Source organism: Poecilia reticulata, linkage group LG2 (genome assembly GCF_000633615.1).
Source record: "Poecilia reticulata strain Guanapo linkage group LG2, Guppy_female_1.0+MT, whole genome shotgun sequence".
NCBI lineage: Eukaryota > Metazoa > Chordata > Actinopteri > Cyprinodontiformes > Poeciliidae > Poecilia > Poecilia reticulata.
Genome location: NC_024332.1, coordinates 42,910,872 through 42,929,017, shown reverse-complemented (window position 1 = coordinate 42,929,017; position 18,146 = coordinate 42,910,872). Strand labels below are relative to the sequence as shown.

General features: G+C 39.0%; 1 long non-coding RNA gene across 3 annotated transcripts in view; it reads right to left on the bottom strand.

The window, feature by feature from the left end:
- Positions 1-662: 662 nt before the first annotated feature.
- LOC103461807 (uncharacterized) overlaps positions 663-18,146 on the bottom strand; it is a 20,239-nt gene continuing 2,755 nt past the window's right edge. For 2 of the 3 annotated variants that reach the window (XR_001777589.1, XR_533210.1), the window contains 3 exons: positions 1,720-1,893; positions 1,006-1,109; positions 663-933 (listed from right to left, as the gene is read on the bottom strand). This is a non-coding gene — a long non-coding RNA (uncharacterized LOC103461807). Of the gene's footprint in view, positions 934-1,005; positions 1,110-1,719; positions 1,894-6,180; positions 6,326-18,146 lie in introns of those variants that run through there. The other variant, XR_533209.1, reaches the window with a different exon arrangement.

The window sequence follows — 18,146 nt, the reverse complement described above, 5'->3', positions numbered from 1 at the left end:
TGTGACGCGTTTTTGTACATTTGAGACGAAGTTAAAATAAGTTTATGACCTGCTGACTGACAGGTGATGTTCAGAGCTTCAAATGAGAAAAACTCTCCAAATTAATGAMGTGTTACTGGAACCAACTGGATATAAATGGTTTGATTGACTGTAATTACAATATTTTATGTAAGAACAAATGCCCAGTCACTTTCCTGATACTTTTGCACCTCAGTAATCAATGTTCAATATAGAAAATATGCAGTTTGGATTAAAAGCTGTGTAATTTACTGACAAAGCAGTAATCTCTCTTAGAAAGGCAGAAAAACACTGGAATAATTCCAGCTGTTCCAAGATGCTTTTACATGAATTTACTTTAATTTAATTTAATTTAATTTAATAACGTGAATTTCATCAGGTTTGGTGCAGCTTTGAGGCTAAAAAATTGGAAAATTGTCTTCCAGCATCAAACACAGGAAGAAAATAACTCAGGATTTGCACAAATCTTGAAATTCAATAGAGAGAATGAGAAATATTTTTCCTTTACGTRACAAACTCAGCATCAGAGCCTCCATGTTGGGTTAAATGACGGCTCTGGAGCTTTCAGTTGGCTGATAATGAAGCTTTTCAGCAGAAATTACAAAGAGCCAAACAACTAGACTGAAGGAAAAACAACAGGTACRAGAGGGAATAAATGGTTTACACGGAGAAACCATCCTCTGTGCTAAAGTAACTGGGTTTGTTTGATTAAAGTCTTAGTAAACCAGAAACTTGAGTTGGCTTCCAGAAGGGTCTGTCCAAAATGACAAAACGGAGCATTTCGATAATCTCGTCCTTCTTTTCTCATCTCCTTGCTGCTTTCCAAGGAGATTAAAAGAATTCAGAGCGTYTTCATCGTCTCCCGCTCTCGCATTGCCAAAGTCAGAAATTCAAGGCTTCACTTGTTGCCACCACCTGTCAGCAAGAGATAACTTAATTTTATTTTTTTAGGAAGTTTAAAGGATTTAATTAGCTGCTCTCACATACCGTGACAAGCTGGTTGGACCCGTTGGCAGCTGACTGGATTTAAAACGCTTCATCTGCAGGTAGCGTCTGCTGCTGCAGCCATCTTTGGCTCAGTTCATCTGCTGCTGTTAGAGGAGATGTTTTACATTTTACATTACRCRTCAAGACTTCTTCCAAATAATAAAATACAAATTCCTGAGAGAAAATAAATTTTGGCCAAACTGTTTCTTGGTTGGATCTCTACGGAAGCAGATTAGTGCCACTGAGATAAATAAAGAATTCAGACTTTTTTTAAAATCTGAATTCTGAGCTTAAAATCCTGCAGAAAAAAATAGTCAGAAATCTGAGAAAAAAATCAGAATTTGAGAAGAAGAGTAAGATTTTTAAACAAAATTTATAAGATTAAAGACAGAATTGTGACAGAAAAAGTTAGAATTTGGCAAAGACAAGTGGCATTTTGGAGACTAAAGTCAGAAATTTGAGTTTAAAGTCAGAATTGTGCAGGAAAAAAAGTCAGAATTCTTTTTTTTTTTCCTTTGGTCCTATTGGTCTTCCGTAGATCTCACCCAGAAGACAAAGGAAACTGCAGTAACTCTTAAAAATGATTGCCAACATTAACTTTGTACTTTTGGGCGTAAACTCAGGACTCAGCCTTCTCAGCTTTCTCGTCTTGATGCAACAGTTTTCAGCTCTGAAGAGCMTCTTTGAAAGGCCTGAAATGTCAAATGCAAATACCTGCTGCCCAGGTATGCAGACCGTCTGTGTTTTTATCTCCCCTYTATTCTGTCAGTCGGCTGCTTTGAGAAGCCGTCTCAGTTCAGCTTCGTCCTCAGAGACGTCACACTCAGGTGTCAGTCACCTCCGTCAATGGCTTCAACGTTTCACCAGCCGTCTCGGCATCAAAGCCACCTGCGGCACAAAGAGCACATTGTGCGTCTCACAACAATGCTTTAAAAAACTTCTGAGAGTCTGTTTTTAACACTCGAGCCTTAATTCTAATGTGAGAACGCAGAGAAGGTGGCTTTTTCCAAATATTTCCTCTGGATACGAGTCAAGAAACTTCAGTTTTCACTGAAAGCATCTTCGTCTTCTTGTGTCACTTGGCAAAAAATAARTGTTGTGAGTCGCCTGATTAGCAAATAAAAAAGGAAACATAATCCTCTTAACGCTGGGGGGTTTATGAGCATTGTTTATGGCTACTTAAGTGGCTCTTAGAAGTCTAAATAATCCCTTCTGAAATTACCAGGAAAAAAAATACAGAATGTTAAAGGTTTTCGATGCGTTTTCCACATATTTGACATGTTCCAGAACAACTGAAAACAAAAAAACAAACACGTTTCATGTTGAGTCACACTGAGCCGTTGCCTAGCAACCYCAGCTGAGCTCCAGCATGTTTGGTCAGCTGGTTTCACTGCTGTATGCGCTGTACAATGGCTGCTGGAAAAGACAACTGTTTGGTTGTTGGCTTGCCATCCAGAAACCACTTGTTGCATTCATTCTTGTTGGCTGTGCAGGAGGTTCTACTTATGCTTTTCAAAGTTGCACAGTTGTATAACTGCGTATCTGTTTGCAGCCATTTTGAAAACACTGAGTCGGGGGGGGAGGAGGGGCGTGGCCTTCCGCAGTTTATTTGAATTTAATGCRTCAAGAGGCCCTAAAACAGCTAAAGTCTTATGATCTAAGAATAATTTTGYGCAAAAAATGTAGTGAACATGTTTTATATAGACCATAAACCTACAGTACGCTAACCTGTTCAGGGAAACATAATGAGTCGCCTTTAATCTCCAATCCGGATCAGGTTACCATGGTGACAAAACCGGGGTAAGAAGGGAAAAATCTGAAAATCTCAAACTAAACTAACGTCAGAGACAAACTAGAAAGCCTGTCGCAGTAAGCAATAAATCAAATTAAAACTGACTGAAACAAACAATTTGGTGTTTTAACTGGAACAAAAGCAAAAGGTCAGCAGAACGCAAACCAAGAAACCAATAAAGAAACAAGATAAAGAAAAACTAAACATAAAAATCTGCAGGCATCAACATTAAAATGTAAAGTATCCAATTAATAAAGTGAGCCAATGTTCCCCACCCTTCCTCTCTCCGCTCCTCTAGTTAATGCCTCGTTGGAAGCCATTAGCCACCCTGTCCTTAATTGTGGCTAATAATCCTATCACCGTCTCCGTATCATTGCACCAAGCACCATTAAGATAAAATGGGGCCATCAAGGAGGGAAGGAAGGATGGCCGACTAATGACACTCAGAAGAAAGAGAGAGTTTGGCTGGAGCTGAAGGTCCTGAGAGCCGATATCATCGAGATTTAATGACTATCAAACAGACAGCAACATTTATTACTGACATGAAAAGGACAACTTTTATTCTGCGTCTCGGAAACAATTTCATCAGAAGGATCGTCCTGCTGCAAAGCTGTGACGTTAAGCTTTTAGACTTGCTTTCTCATAAAGGAGATAATAAATCTTGGCTGAATCCCATCTAATTAAGTGAATTAAATGTTTGTTTTCCATGTATTATTCATTAAAATACTCTTATTTAAGCATAAGAGACACTCGACGACTAAAACATTTGATCAGGAGGAAACACTGAAGTTTCTAAGATAGTTGGAAAGAAAGCGACTCAACATTTTAGTTAGGTTTATTTATTAGCAGTTCTAAGAGTTTATTTTTTTTCTAATTATTTTAGTTCAGCTGCGACAGACTGGCGACCTGTCCAGGGTGTACCCCGCCTCTCGCCCGGAACGTTAGCTGGAGATGGGCACCAGCAACCCTCCCGACCCCACTGAAGGACAAGGGTGAAAGAAAATGGATGGATGGATGCATTTTAGTTCAGAAAATATGTAGAAAAAGTTATTTTCTGAAAAACTTTTTCAGAAAATAAAGTTTAAGATTATTTTTCTGAAATAATTTTAAAATATTGTACATTTTTTTAATTAAAAAATAAATCTAAAATATTTTTTTATTAAAAATATATATAAATATATACTCGAAGGCAAGAATTGTCAAAAATTAGGACTGAATTTATGTTTTTTGGTGAACAAAAATTGAAAAATGTCCTTTGTGTTTATCAGTTAGACTCACTAAAATAATTTACAACAAAATATTAAAATGTTTAAAGTTGCCCCCCAAAAAATAATAGAATAAAAAAACATTACAAAGTTGACTTAGAATTTAATTTCAACTTGTTAAAATTTTGTGGCAAGTCAACTTGATGTAACAATATAAAAACAATATGAATACTTATAAATAAGTTGAGGCAACTTTTTAAATAAAGTTCTTCATTACGTTTTAGTTTAATTAAGTTTTAGTTTAATTGCTAAAGACAGATGAGGCAAGTTGAAGTTGTAGAAATAGTTTTTCTTAAATGTTTTGAACTTGACAGTAAAAGTTGATACAATAAGGAAACCGAGTCAAGTTCTGTCAGAAAACATTTTTTACAGTTCATATTTTCTCTGATCTGCTGATTGGTATTTTAATCAGGTGAAGTGGACGTCTCCACGTGACTGATTTACTTAGATATGCTGTATAGTAACTGAACATGAGGCAGTGTAATCTTTAGATGTTTCAGTGATGGTTTTAACCAGGTTAACCTTTGTTGGACCTGCAGAAAGTCCAGTTGGGACAAAATGTCCGTTGCTGTCAGGAAAAGGAAGAACAGCAGAGAACAGAGCCTCACCGCTGAGTGAGCTGTAAGAGTGATGAAATAATTGTGGAGTATTTGAGTTTTTCTGCACCTCAAAGCCCCAGTTTGAAAACCTGAACATGGCAGTGATAACGTTACCRTCACAGCGTGAAGCGGCCAGGGCCAAAACATTTTATTCCTGTTGTTTACGGGATCAGGGACCACGACTACCCGAGCTTAAATCTGCTAAAACCGAAGACATTTTCTAAAACTAGTAGTTCAAACATTACATGTACTTTAATATGCGCTACTGTGCACAGTGGAAACTGTTTTATCACAGAAGCTAATGTCTTCCTTATCTCTGCTTTTTTTTAACACTTAGTGAAATCTTCTGCAATCATAGCGGAGGCTCACATGCTCAGTGGTGGAGTAATGGCCGCCGTCGATAAAAAGGAGGAGCGAGTCTCCACCGAAAAACTCAGGAATGTTGAGAAAACGTTGAAATGTCTGAGCTCCAAAAGTTGAAGTTTGAAAGAGAAACACAGACATTTTGGGATTAATCTCAGAAATTTCCTAAAAAAGTTTTGTTTTGGAATGTTTTGACCTGGAAAAGTCGAAAATTTGCGAGAAGAACTCTGAACTTTTGGGATTAATCGCAGAAATTTTCTAAAAAAAATCTTGGAAATGTCAGAGATTCAAAAGTACAAAATATTTGATTTTCAAAGGTGGAAAATTGTTTTTTCTGAAGAAACTTTTTTTTTTTAGGTTAATCACAAAGTAATGCTTTTTTGTGCAAATTTTAGACTTTTCAAACTGACATTTTTGGACTTTAGGAGTTCAAAATTTCCCACGTTTTTTCTAAAACATTTCTGAAATTAACTTCAACATTTGAGATTTGTTCCATCAATTTTTCAACTTTTTTTTTCTTTCTACTTCTGTCCCAATTTTACATTTTATGTTCAGTTTTTATTGACCAAGAAACGTAACAAACAGACGTTTGTTGGTATCCTAGCAACAAAAAACAAAATGGCCGACAAAAGACAAAACCAGATCCTGTTAATAACTTTTCAAAAATAAAACTCTTCCTCTTTTCAAATCAAATCATGCTTGGTACTTAAATATGTTTCACTTTATCCTTTTGCCATTATGTACAATTATGATAAATTCAGTGAATAATAATAAACATGCAACATAAATATATAATTATGTATAACTGATGGATGTTCTTTCCTTTGTTGTTAGCAAAGTCAACGTTTTCCATTAAGTTCTCCTTTTTCAACAATCCATTGGATTCTGTTGCAGCTGTGATCAGCATATGTCAAACTTTAATGTTCATAACTCATCTAGTCAGACTGGTTACCAGAAATCAGATCAAATTCATGTTATTGGAAGTAAAGCAAAAACAGCAAAAAAGGGAAGATTTTTATATTTCAGGGATAATATTTACTGAAAGAATCAAGATGGTGAACTAAAAGATCACTAAAAGGAACGAAGTACTCGTTTAAATTTGAGATGTCAAGAGGAAGGTGATGGTCTATTTTAAGGGTAAAAACCAAAGACTGACCTCAGAGTTTCAGAAACTTCTTGACCCGTCAGTAAACTGGACCAGAACTTCCAGTTTAGAACAACGGACACCGTTACTTTCTTAAAACCAATTCAGTTCCTGCGGATGACTTTCATCTAAACATAAAGTTTTTTTAAGAAAAGATTGACCCCCAGTGGGCAGAGAGAAGCGACCTTATGATCCTTTTCTGTTTGTGGATGTTGGTTGCGCGTCAGATTTACAGGCGTACCAGAAACATGGGAATACAAAAGTTCCTGGCAGAAAAAAATATATTAATGCCCTTAAAAATTTTCGCGTATTAAATTTCAAGTATTCAATTGATCAAAATTAAAGGTGTAGTTAATACGACACTAAAAAAATCCAAACATGATGTCTTCTTGAAGATGTACATTCTTGTGTGAGGATCAACCACTAGTTTTCCATGAAATTTCTTGCTAAATGAATTTTAAAGCAAAAAATCTGTCTTCAAAAACAGATCACAGAAAGTGCAAACTGAATGCGCACACAGAGGTAACATCAAAGCTGTAAATACTTGAGCGAACGCAACAGTCCCAGAGTTTCTTCTGCATATTTTACAGAAGAAACACAACAGCTGCAGCGGCATGTTGTGAGACATCTCTGAGTAATCTGATGTCATTATGCAGCTGCAGCAACCGAAGCAAGAGCCGAGATGGTGTAAGGAGAAAGAGGCTGGCCTTGGGGAGTTTGCTTTGGCTGATCGGGGATTGACTTTGTAGCCAAACAAGTGTGAGACCATTACAAAGCTGCCAGGCACCTCAGTGTTTCTTACTGYGCTTAGTGATTTCTTTTTGGGTTTTTTTTTCTTGATGTATGCATCTTTCCCTCCAAAGCAAACGCAGCATTTTAATTAGGCTGCTGACGGCTAACCGTGTTGCCATAGAGAAGGCTTTGATATTTGCTTTAAAACGTGTTTGGCACCTATTTCAAAATGCAAGCTGTCCCAGACACCCTGTTATAGGTTTGACGGCAGCAGAACAAATGTGCTTGGGAGAAACCCAGGGCTAATTTAGCCCATTAATTTTATAACAGTTTCTAAGGTCCACTTTGGAAAGTTGAACGCTCTCCAGGTGAATTAGCATGGCTGGGACGGCTCGCTCCAAAAACAAATGTGGTCAAAGTGTAACTCGGCCCGAATAATAATTTTTCTTCCACGGTTGAGGGAAACGAAATAATTGATGCTCTGTATGGTCACAGTGTTTCAATATTTGTGTGTTTGGGTATCTACGTGCTGCTCCGAGGAAGAATATGACTTCTGTTTGCCTGTCAGTCCGCAGTGTGTACAGCAGCTCTGCTAAATTACTCATGAGGTGGAGGAGCAGCGGAGAAGGTGACCCATTTCCCCGTTCCACTTCTGTGGCCTCCCGATCCTTCTCCATCAGAGTCACTGTCACTCAAAAGAGCCGAGATGGAAATTCGCTTTGGAGGTGAAGTGGGTCTGGCCAGTGAAAGAAGTTTGGTTAATGTTTTCCTCTTTGATTAAAGTGGACGGTTATTTATCTCAGATTCTTAGCAAAGCAGGACTTTAGCAGCAGCTGTAAGGAGAAGCATAAAAAAGCAAAGAGCTACAGATGAACCCAAAGGTTGGGTTTCACTCAACGACAAGTTAACAAGCAGAAGAAAAGGTGTGGTTTGGTTAATGAATTTGGTTTCCATGCAGACTGGAGATGTGAGCTGATCTGGTTTGAAGTGGGCGACGCAGGAATCAAATCTCATTCGTTCTCAGATCTACACTTTTTCATTATGCCTCACAATCAGCTGACATAAACTGGGAGGTAGGAAAATTGCAGCTCCAGTCCAGATTGGGAGGTTTTCACAACCCTGGTCACCATTTGAACTGTAGGAAATAATAAAAGATCCAATCTCATGTGGCGATCTGTTCTGGAAAATGTGTTTCTCTGACCAATCATGGTGCACAGTAGCCTCCCTTCACGCTTTGACCAGATGACCAGTGCAGGTTGTAAGCCAGAAAAAATCCACACAGAAACCAGTAAGAACTGGTATTTTCCAGAATATACTTACCGCAAAACCACAAAATCTTACCCAGTAATTTTGGTTTAATTCTAGTTAAACTATCTATTAAGACAAGAGGAAACTTTTCAGCAAGATATAAGAGCTTGTTTTAAGTAAACAATTCCTTCATTGTGATGAAAATGTTCATTGGCAGATTATTTCACTTACAACAAGACATTTTTGTCATGTTATAACATTTAATGCATCAGTCAAAAAATGCGTCTCGAAGAGGAAAATGTAAGTCACACGAATTTTCAAAGGGGAGCCGAGGAAGAAATGTTCAAACGTGAGAAATGAAAAAAGACCTGAAGGAGGATCCAGGAAAGTTTTACAAGTAAAGAAAGACAATCTGGCGAAGGAGAAAAGGTCACACTGATTCTTTTAATATTACTGCAGCGCATCAAGTTTACGGTTATTTGTTGATGACCATTATATTCAAGACAAAACCCTCACTAGCTTAAAGTGACTTTGGGGAATAAAAACCAACATTTAAAGTGATAAAAATGGTCTTTTAATAGATTATTGTGCTGTAATTTAGTGTTTGGTGCCATTCGGTGCATAATGAAGACATGATTCACCAACCTTCAAGGATCCCACTAAGAAGGACATTTGTGAAGATGAGGCCAGTTTGTAGGAGATGATGGAGGTTCAGGAATATGAAAATAAAACCTGAACGAGGCGAGAATCAGACGACGCAGCGATCTGACCTCTCAGCAGCGTCTTTCCTCCTTCAGCCAGTTTCATCACGCCAAGGCACCGACCAGAAGAGCCCCAAAGAGAGGACACATTATTTAATAATTCATCTTGTTTCATTATTTATCTGTGGGAGATTTCCTGAATGGATACCGTCGCCATGTCCTGTAACTACCGCTTCCCTCAGATGATTTTATGCTGCGTGACAAGCTCTCAGGAAGAGAGCTAATGACCAAGCAGCACTTTTTTTTCAACTTTTATTCCCAGCCGCTTCTCGCTCATCACCTCATAATCATCTTTTTATAGCTGCTTTCTTTTAAGGACTGTGTCAGATCAAGTTGGATGCCTCTTTCACTGCAGCCACAGATCATCCTGCTTTTATTCCTCCTCCATTAAGGTAAATGTTTAATTTGTCCTTGTCTCTGCAAGAACATCTAGAGGACGCTGCGGCTACTTTCAGCTCAAACCAGTGTAATGGCTTTCACCATCACTCCTAAAATCATCGGGGCTGTTTAGATCTTTGATTGTTGCAAGTTCTTGAGATTTCATGAAACTTGCATCATGTAAATTTTATCCGCACTTTGTGCGAGTATTAATTGAAGAGCCCAACGGGCTAATATCTTCATGATTATGATCGGTTTGAATGATCGTCAGAAGGAGATCAGGCCATCTTTGAAATTAGCTCTTCCACTTTTAATCAACTGTGAAGCTTTGAGAGGAAGCAGCTGCATTCTGGCCTCAACTATCACAAAGTTGACAAGTTATGCTGCATTAATAGGAGCTTAAAAATCCTGCAGGATGCTGGCAAAAAAAAAATTAGATGTTAAACGATTTTTAGTTTAGAGAGTAAAAGGTGAAAACACGCTGAGATGAGGAATGAAAAACCTGGATGTGACCTTAAAATATATCCACAGGTGTATTAACTCCAATCCATCAGTTAGCCTATCAGAAGCTTCCAAAGTCATGACATCATCAATCATTCTGATTTTGAAGACACTAATAAATAAATTCTCTCGTTGTTGTTGCACTAAAAACATGCGAAAAATATCTAGTTATAAGTGAAATAATCTGAAATAATCAGTCTCATGGTGTTTTACCAAAGACGAAAGAAAAATCCTACAACTGCTACAATTTACGTTGTGTTTACATTTTGTGCTCAGTGTCTTCAGAGGTTTTTTTTTTTGTCATTTCCTTCAGCGGTTCTTGGTGCAGCGCCCCCACAGGCCAGGAGGGGAACAGGTTTTTCAAAGTGTTTGGTTTGTTTGACACAGTGAGGTGTGAAAACAAACTGCAGCAGCTGGAAATGTAACAAATGTTGAATCTTTGGTCCCCAACCGAGTCGACTGGACTGTCAGGCATAAAAAACACTTTTAATGGCAAAGCAAAAAGTCTTTTCCCTCAGAGGTGACCTGTAATTTTGTGCAGAGAAGTTTTAAGGTTACAAAGAAAAGCATTTGGACCCTAATGGATGGTTTTTAAATGCTCGTCTTAAAACCCATCTATTTTACTTGGCTTTCAACTCCAGCAGGTTTTAAAGTGTATGTTTGTTTGTTTTTAATTTATTTTATTGTTATGTTGTGTCTTAATGTACAGCACTTTGCATCAGCTGTGGTTGTTTTAAAGTGCTTTATAAATAAAGTTGGCATGGTAATAAAATCCACATGAGAGACTTTTGTCAGGAATAGACAGATGTACGTAAAAAAGTCTGAATTAAGGTGAACTTTTTCTGTCTATCAGCTCAGCAGAGTGGTGCTATAATCACCACTGCATGTCAACAGAAACACTATGTTTAGCTCGGCTTTGCCGTGTCTCTGACTCAGACTGTCAACAAAACTCAACACTTCCTTGTCGTTCTCACATTCAAAGCCCTCTGGGAGAGCTGCGAGACTTCTCAAGTGAAAACTCACTTCTTTGATGGCGGTTTAAAAAGGTTTAGGGTGAAGTGGAGATCCTGACGCAACACTCGCTGCACCGGTGGGAATTAGAGCTGTGGATGTGGGCAGTATCCTAAATTTACCCACTCAACAGGGAAACATGAGGAGGATTTTGAGTTCGAATCAAGTGTGAAAAAGGGAGAAATTGGATATGAGGACTCTACACTTGAAATAGTGTTGCTTTCTCAGCCACACGGGGAAACAAAAATCTCCAGTCGACTTTTATAGGATAAGTTTATGACCATTTACTTTTAGGTCACAGTTTGTATCTGGATTTAAAACATTCACACATAAAAACAGCTGATCCTCATGTATTTCCACGCGTGCTCTTGAAAGTGGTTGAAACAAAGTGCAGACAAGCTTTTCGTCTCGACACTTGCAGCCTTTTAACACCTTGAGCCAAAGCAGGACTCACCAGGATTTCCCCTGATAGTCATAACCACGTTATTATCAGGGGCACCGTAAAGCCTGCAGTATTTACGCTGTACATACGAGCCTTTAGGTGGGACCACAGACTGCTCCCTGATCGCTGACAGGCTGGAATGGGGAGTGCTTGATGAAGAGGAGCGAGTTTCTCAGGACGGAAAACGGAGTTGGTTTCTGATGCGTCCGCCATGCCTGGGCCAGAACCGGAGCGCTTGTTGTTGCCGTTTGCCCGTTTTTGATCCCCCACCCAGGGAGAAATGAGTCTCGGGTTTCACAGGTGGCATTTAGGCGCTCCCAGTCAGGAGAACCGACACCGGCTCTGCAGAAGTGGCCAATTAGGATCGAGTGTCGGCTCGCTGACACGTGAAGGCCGGAATGTGTGAGTGCAGGGACAGGAAGTCACGCTGGTGGTGACAGGATTTGTCACGGTCATGAAGRAAGGTTTTCAAACACATGGCCGCCACATGGAAACCCTGGGTTGGGAATTAAATATCGCACATATATCAAACAATCATTCACTTTCTTAWCTTTTCTTTAACCTCTTAGTCATTTTATTGATTCAGTTTATCTTGCTTCACTYGAGCTAAAGCTTCAAACTGCTTTTTGCATCTCAACACCAGCAGGCGGAGTTATGATAAAATACACGTACAAATTAAATGCAACAAATACGTTAACGGTACAAAAATAATGCATGACAGAGACTGGGGTCCTGGAATGCCTGCCGCTTATGCATTCATTTWAAAAATGTCGGCCATGTTTGAAGCCCATTCCACCAGCTAGACACCACAGATTCAAAGGCTCTACATGACCCTCGTTTGTCAAAGGTTAAAGGTCATYTAGCGCTGATATTTTGTGACCTATTTTTAGTAAATGTACATTTTCTTGACTTTGTGTTCTGGGYAATTTGTAAAGTTGCACAGTCAAAATTTACCAACAAAAATGGAGGTTCATTTTTCCAAAGTTGAATGTTATTTATTCATTTATGTCAGTTTCAAACTAAATATTTAATTAATAAGGTAAATATTTAGCCTCCAAACTAAGTATTTGGTTTGCAAACTAAATGTTTAGCATATTTATCTTACTATAGTTTATAAATATAACATGTAGTCTACAAAGTAAATATTTAGATAGCAAAATACATTAATGTGTATTTTAACAGTTCAGCACCAAACCAAATATTTTGTTAGTTAAATATCTTAACTTTTAACTAAACATTTAGCTTATTCATCTTGATAGCTAAATATGTAGCTTGTAGACTAAATATTTAGTTTGACAATTAAATATTTAGATATCAAAATAAATAAAGACGTAGTTTGTAATTCAACTGTTTAGCTCCAACCAAATATTTGTTAGCAAGTAAAATATTAAGCTTCAAACTAAATACTAAGTTCAATGCTAACGCTTTTAGTAGTCCAATTTACTAGATATTAGCTAAATATTTAGCTTGCTAAATTAGCCACATAATGTTGCTAAGTTTCACCTGTTAATTGGCCAAAAGACAATTTGGTCTTGAGTGGAAATTATTTACCTCCACTGGAATAAGTCAATTAAGATAAAATATTTTCAATTAGTTACCAGTCAACACTTCAGTAGCCAGTAGACAAGATTTATTTATTCAAAACAAAGCAGGTTGGAGCTGCTTTAATTCATCCACTGCTGCTGCTGTTTCTCTCTGTTTATTAGAAATAAGYGACTGTAACCGTAGTTACAGATTAAAGATTTAAAAACTCAGTTTCCTGTCATTAGCTGRAAGTGGAATGCATCATCAGATGCAGACATCAGCCATGCCGCGCATGTAAGACAACAACCSTAACGCAGATTAAAACGAGCGCGCTCATTCCTCACATTTTAATTTCTTAATTTGCACATTGTTAACATCGGCGTTTCATTATGAGGAGAACAATCCGCCGCTGCTCTCGGTGGCCTCCCGTCCTTTGTCCCGCATGTTTTCTTCTTCCCTCTGTGCTCACAGCGGCTGCTGTATCTTTTAATGAGATCACACTTCATTAAAGAAGCCCTTCCCCAGGTCTCTCAATGCAAACACTTCAATTAGCCGCAGCGGATAGCAGCAGAAAGGAAACGCTACGTTGAAGAAAGACGAGAGAAACGAAGGGATAAAGCAGCGAGTTTACATCCGCATGTATCCCGTCTGATTGCTGCGCGGAGCCAGAACATGGGTCTACAGTCAACTTCTTCATGTAATCRATTTTCTGGAGTCGCTTTCATATCGTTTGCCACATAAATAAACACTTGTGTTGTTATAGCAACAACACAAGTGAAACGTCTCCCATGTCACTATGGTGATGGAGTCCATGAAGCCTTTGTCACAAGGAGAAGAGACACATCTGTGAGGAGCGAAATGCTGCGGAAACTCAGAAACTCATCAGCTGAATTCAGCGACTAACAGAGGGATCGTTTCTGCAGCATCATTAGTCACCTGGGGATCATAAACAGCCACTTAGAGAGCGGCTGAGTCACTAAACGCTCTGAATGATCGGCTGAATCAGCGCAGGCCTGGAAACCTTGAAAAACAAACCTCAGAGCCCGTTTTCTGATTCTGCCAGTGCCGACTGGCACACGTTTTGCATTTTGACTCTGATCATCAACAAACAAACAGCGAGGATCTTGATCTGCCTCTGTAGCTTATTTGAAATGGGAGGAAGAGACAGCGGCGAGTTTGTCCCCGGGGACGTTGTCCAAACACTGCCGRAGCGAGGGCCGCCCATTTGAAGCTCCGCTGTTTGGACCAAACCGGGTTCTGTTTTTAATCCTCTTAATCTTTTGAGAGCTGAGGCTTCCTGAAACAACTTGGCAGGTTTTCCGGCTCCACCGTTCAGCAGCAGACTGAGTCTTCCTCTGACCGTCCTGCCGTGTTCGTCCCTCACTGGCGTGTTTACAAAGCTTGGTCGCTCTCACCGAGGATTATMTGTTTCTAGAGATTTACCAGATTTTGACAGATTAAAATCTTTATTTATCAAACATAATATGGCTGYTTAAATCTTATTACTCAGAACAAACACTAAACAGATTTAAATGGCATTAATTTCATTCTGGTTTTAAGGGTGATCTATTATGCTTCCTTAACAGATTAGGTTAGGTCTGTGTGGCCTAAACAAAACATGTCGATTACATTTAAGCACAAAATCATTCTTAGATAATGACATTTTAGTTGTTTTATGGCATYTGTTTTATTTTAAATYCAAATAAGCTGCAGCTGGCCACGCCCCCCCAACTCAAYGTTTACACTCGCACATGAAAATGGCTGCAAACAGATGCACAATTATACAACCAAACATCTTTGAAAAGCAGAAGTGGAGCCTGCTGCACAACCAACAAGRATGCAGCAAGTGGTTTCTGGATGATARGTCAACAACAAGCCACTTTCCTCTTCCAGCAGCCATTGTACTGCGCTTACAGYGGTAAAACCAAATGCACTGAACCTCTGCCGTGGTTCCTAGGTAACGAGCTGAGCTGAGCCCGSCGTTGCTAGGTAACAGCACAGTGGGAGGTTTTTGAAACAWCTCGTTTTACAGACRCCAGAAMAAAACTTAGCGTCTGGGTTGTTTTTGAAAACTAGATCTCAGCTAACACTACCAAAAATGGTTCTTAAAGCAAATAATTAGCTTGTAAATTAGCTGGAGCACATAGAAATAATTAGCTTTGCTAACAAAATGCTACAGAAAAGAAAACAAGTGAACAAAACACTGRAAACAAGTTAGTCCACCAAACAGAATCAAACKGCATCGCTGCTTCGTTTAAGGGTTGGGTCATCAACTCTCCATTACGTTTATGTTGATTTATGACCTAATTCACAAGCTGTGAGCAATTAAAAGAAATATTATGAAACATAACATCACATGGTTTCAGCTGGAGGCATTTCTTACCTGCCAGCCTAAACCAGAAGACTCTCAATCCAGCTGACATGTTTCTTAGTCTTCATGATCTTGTTTGCTTGCTGATGTCCTCTAACAAAATCCTGGGGCAAAAATATTCCCCAAAAACGTTGAACCATGAACAATGTGYCTTATGCAACACTGTTGGCTTGATCACGTCCAGTCAGACCGAGCAGAACCAGAACATCTTCAGGGGAAAATCTTCTGTTTTTCTGCTCTCAGAAGTCTTTATGTAAATAGCAGAACTGGAGCAATAGGAACATCCGTCTCACAGTCGGGGCTTTATACTGAATAATTACAGTCAGTCTAATTGCTCCAATCAGGCTGAGCATTAAAAACACCTGCAGAACATTATTTAGGCGCCCCTTATGGTGCAGGCAGCTCAGAGACGAGAGAAACCTGCAGAACAGGCGTTCCACCTGGAACGTTTTGGCACAACACCAGTTCTTATCTACTGCAATGTGATCGCTTGATTAAACCGGAGAGCAAGCTGTGATTTTAATTAATCTAGCACGATGAGTTAACCAACGCTTCATGTCGGATTGTCCTTGCCAGGACCTGTAATTTCCTCACCCCGACTGATCAGGTCAGTTTTCAGGCTGGTTGGTGTAAATGAGACCGAATGAGGTTGATTTAGTCGCTCCTGAACATGCTAGCTGATTTTTCAAAGAAAGTGACGTTTTTATTTTTCCTCATGTAGGRAGATAACACTCTCCTGCAGATCTGAGATTCATTATTTTACCAACATGTGATCTGCTTCAGCCAAAAATCAAACAGAGCTTCTCTTCCTTCTTCCCTCGTTGGTGTGAAATCAGGATCAACGGTGTTGGCAGTCATCAGTTTTTCCATCTGCTGTTTGAGTGGCTCTACATGAACTTTGCATTGATTTGGAAAGTTTAGCTTGCTTTGATTTCAATCAAACAATTTGGGGATTCTTCTGTTGGGGGAACAAAACCGTTATGTTCTTCCAGTGGATCGTACGACATTAAAAGTTTGTTTTATGACGGTTGGTAGCGCTAAGCTAACACATTTAGCTTCATAGCTGCAGCAAAAAGCTACATTTGGAAACTAACTTTGTAAAATTTGGTGATAAATCCCATTGGTCTAAAAYGGGAGATGTCCGTTCTACTAGGACAAAAAAAACCCCACTTTATTTTTGGTTGTTTCATCCATATTTTTTTAGAGCTACTATTCAGATTTTACTGTGATGTAATCTTGTCTTTTTTTTCAAATTATTCACTATGTTGTTGTTTGTCCAACTCATAAAATCCCCCAAAATACGTCAAATTGTACGTGAACAACACCTGATAGGTTTCTGGGAATGTGAGAAAAGCAGACRCACTTCAAAAAGTAAAAAAAATATTTTATACCATATCAAACATACTAAACATTATAGAGAWTGTAAACATGTCATAAAAYAGTTCAGAATAAAGTTGAGACATATTTTAACCTGTGTGAACAAACAGCCTGTGTTTGTTGTTAAGCRTCTTATCGCCTTTATGGAAAGTTAAATACTAAATAAACAAACATTGTGCGTCCAGCAGCCATTATACTCGATTCATTCTGTCAGACAAAATGTGAAAAGCCTCTGGCTGGACCCTCAGCTCATCTCAAACATCACTGGCCCAGTTTACGGCTGACGAGAGCATGTTGACTTCTGCACATGCAGAATTCATCTTCAGATTCCTCCGACTGGTCTTTATGAAATATTAATATTTCTGTGAGTGCAGAGTAAATGTGGATTATAAAAGGAAAGGGCAACAGGACCCGAGCTGGAGAACACACTAATCAAAGGCCGACCGGGGTCAGCGCAAATATCTCACAGAGAAGAGAATTTCATTTTGAGGCGTTTTTATGAAGCTCGACCACACTATAAAAATATATACCGCTAAGCATCATGGGAAATGTTCAGTCGGTTATAAAGTTGAGTTTTAAGWCACGCTGAGCTGGAAAGCTTTATTGGTTCCATGTTATTATTATTTCATCTTCTTTCATGGAAAGTCCAAGTTTTCACGTTSTTCAACAAACAACTACACATTTAGAAAGTTACAGACAGAAAACTTTGATTAAAGTACTATAAAARGTTTTACAGTACTCACACAGCAGAGGGATCTGCACTGCAAAAACACAAAATCTCACCAAGTATTTTCTGCCTGGCTTCTAATATAAATGTGAGTTGAAATGCTACAAAACTACAAGGCTCCTCTGTTAACCCTTTAACAACGTTTTTAACCGGCGTTGCTTTGAGAAATGGCTCCTATGATGAGCTCAGCAGATGCTCAGCTGTTTCGCCAGGTGTTTGCTAATTGCTGCTGGCTAGTCTGAAGGAGCTGAGTGGGGTAGCGCTGCTCTGTGAGCTGGAAGCTCAGAAACTTTGAAAATATGACTTTTAGGAGGAGCTTCATCCTCAAAGGCAAAGCTAAGTCCACCCAGGCGTTTGAATGGTTGCCATGGAGATCAAGTGATTTCTCAAACATAAAAGAATCATGGCAACATGTTTTGATGAGAGAGTAACATTCTAACATGATGTAAAGCTCAAAAGTAGTCAAAGATTTGGTTGATTAGATTATGAGGTGTTGTTGCTTTATGGCAGCGGTGTCCAAAAATGTGGCCTGAGGGCCACATGCGGCTCCTGGAACAACACCGTGTGGCCCCCCGACTGCAGTTCAAAAAAGCTACCATTTTGCTTTATTTTCGCAAGAGAATTTCAATGACAAATGTAGTTCTTTAACAGACGTGCCATCTTTAGACTAAGAGATTGTCTAGATCAATGGTTCTTAACCTTTTTTGAGGTACCGAACCCCCAGTTTCATGCGCATTCACTGAACCCTTCTCATTTCCCCAGATCCCCCCGCCGACACAAAATACTTTGCGGTATTCTGATTTAGTAATGTAATTATATTAGCTGTGTTACCACCCCCTAGAGCTGTAGCAACCCCGAAAAGATGCGACTAAGGAGCAGATTTAGACTATAGAATTTGGTAAAAAC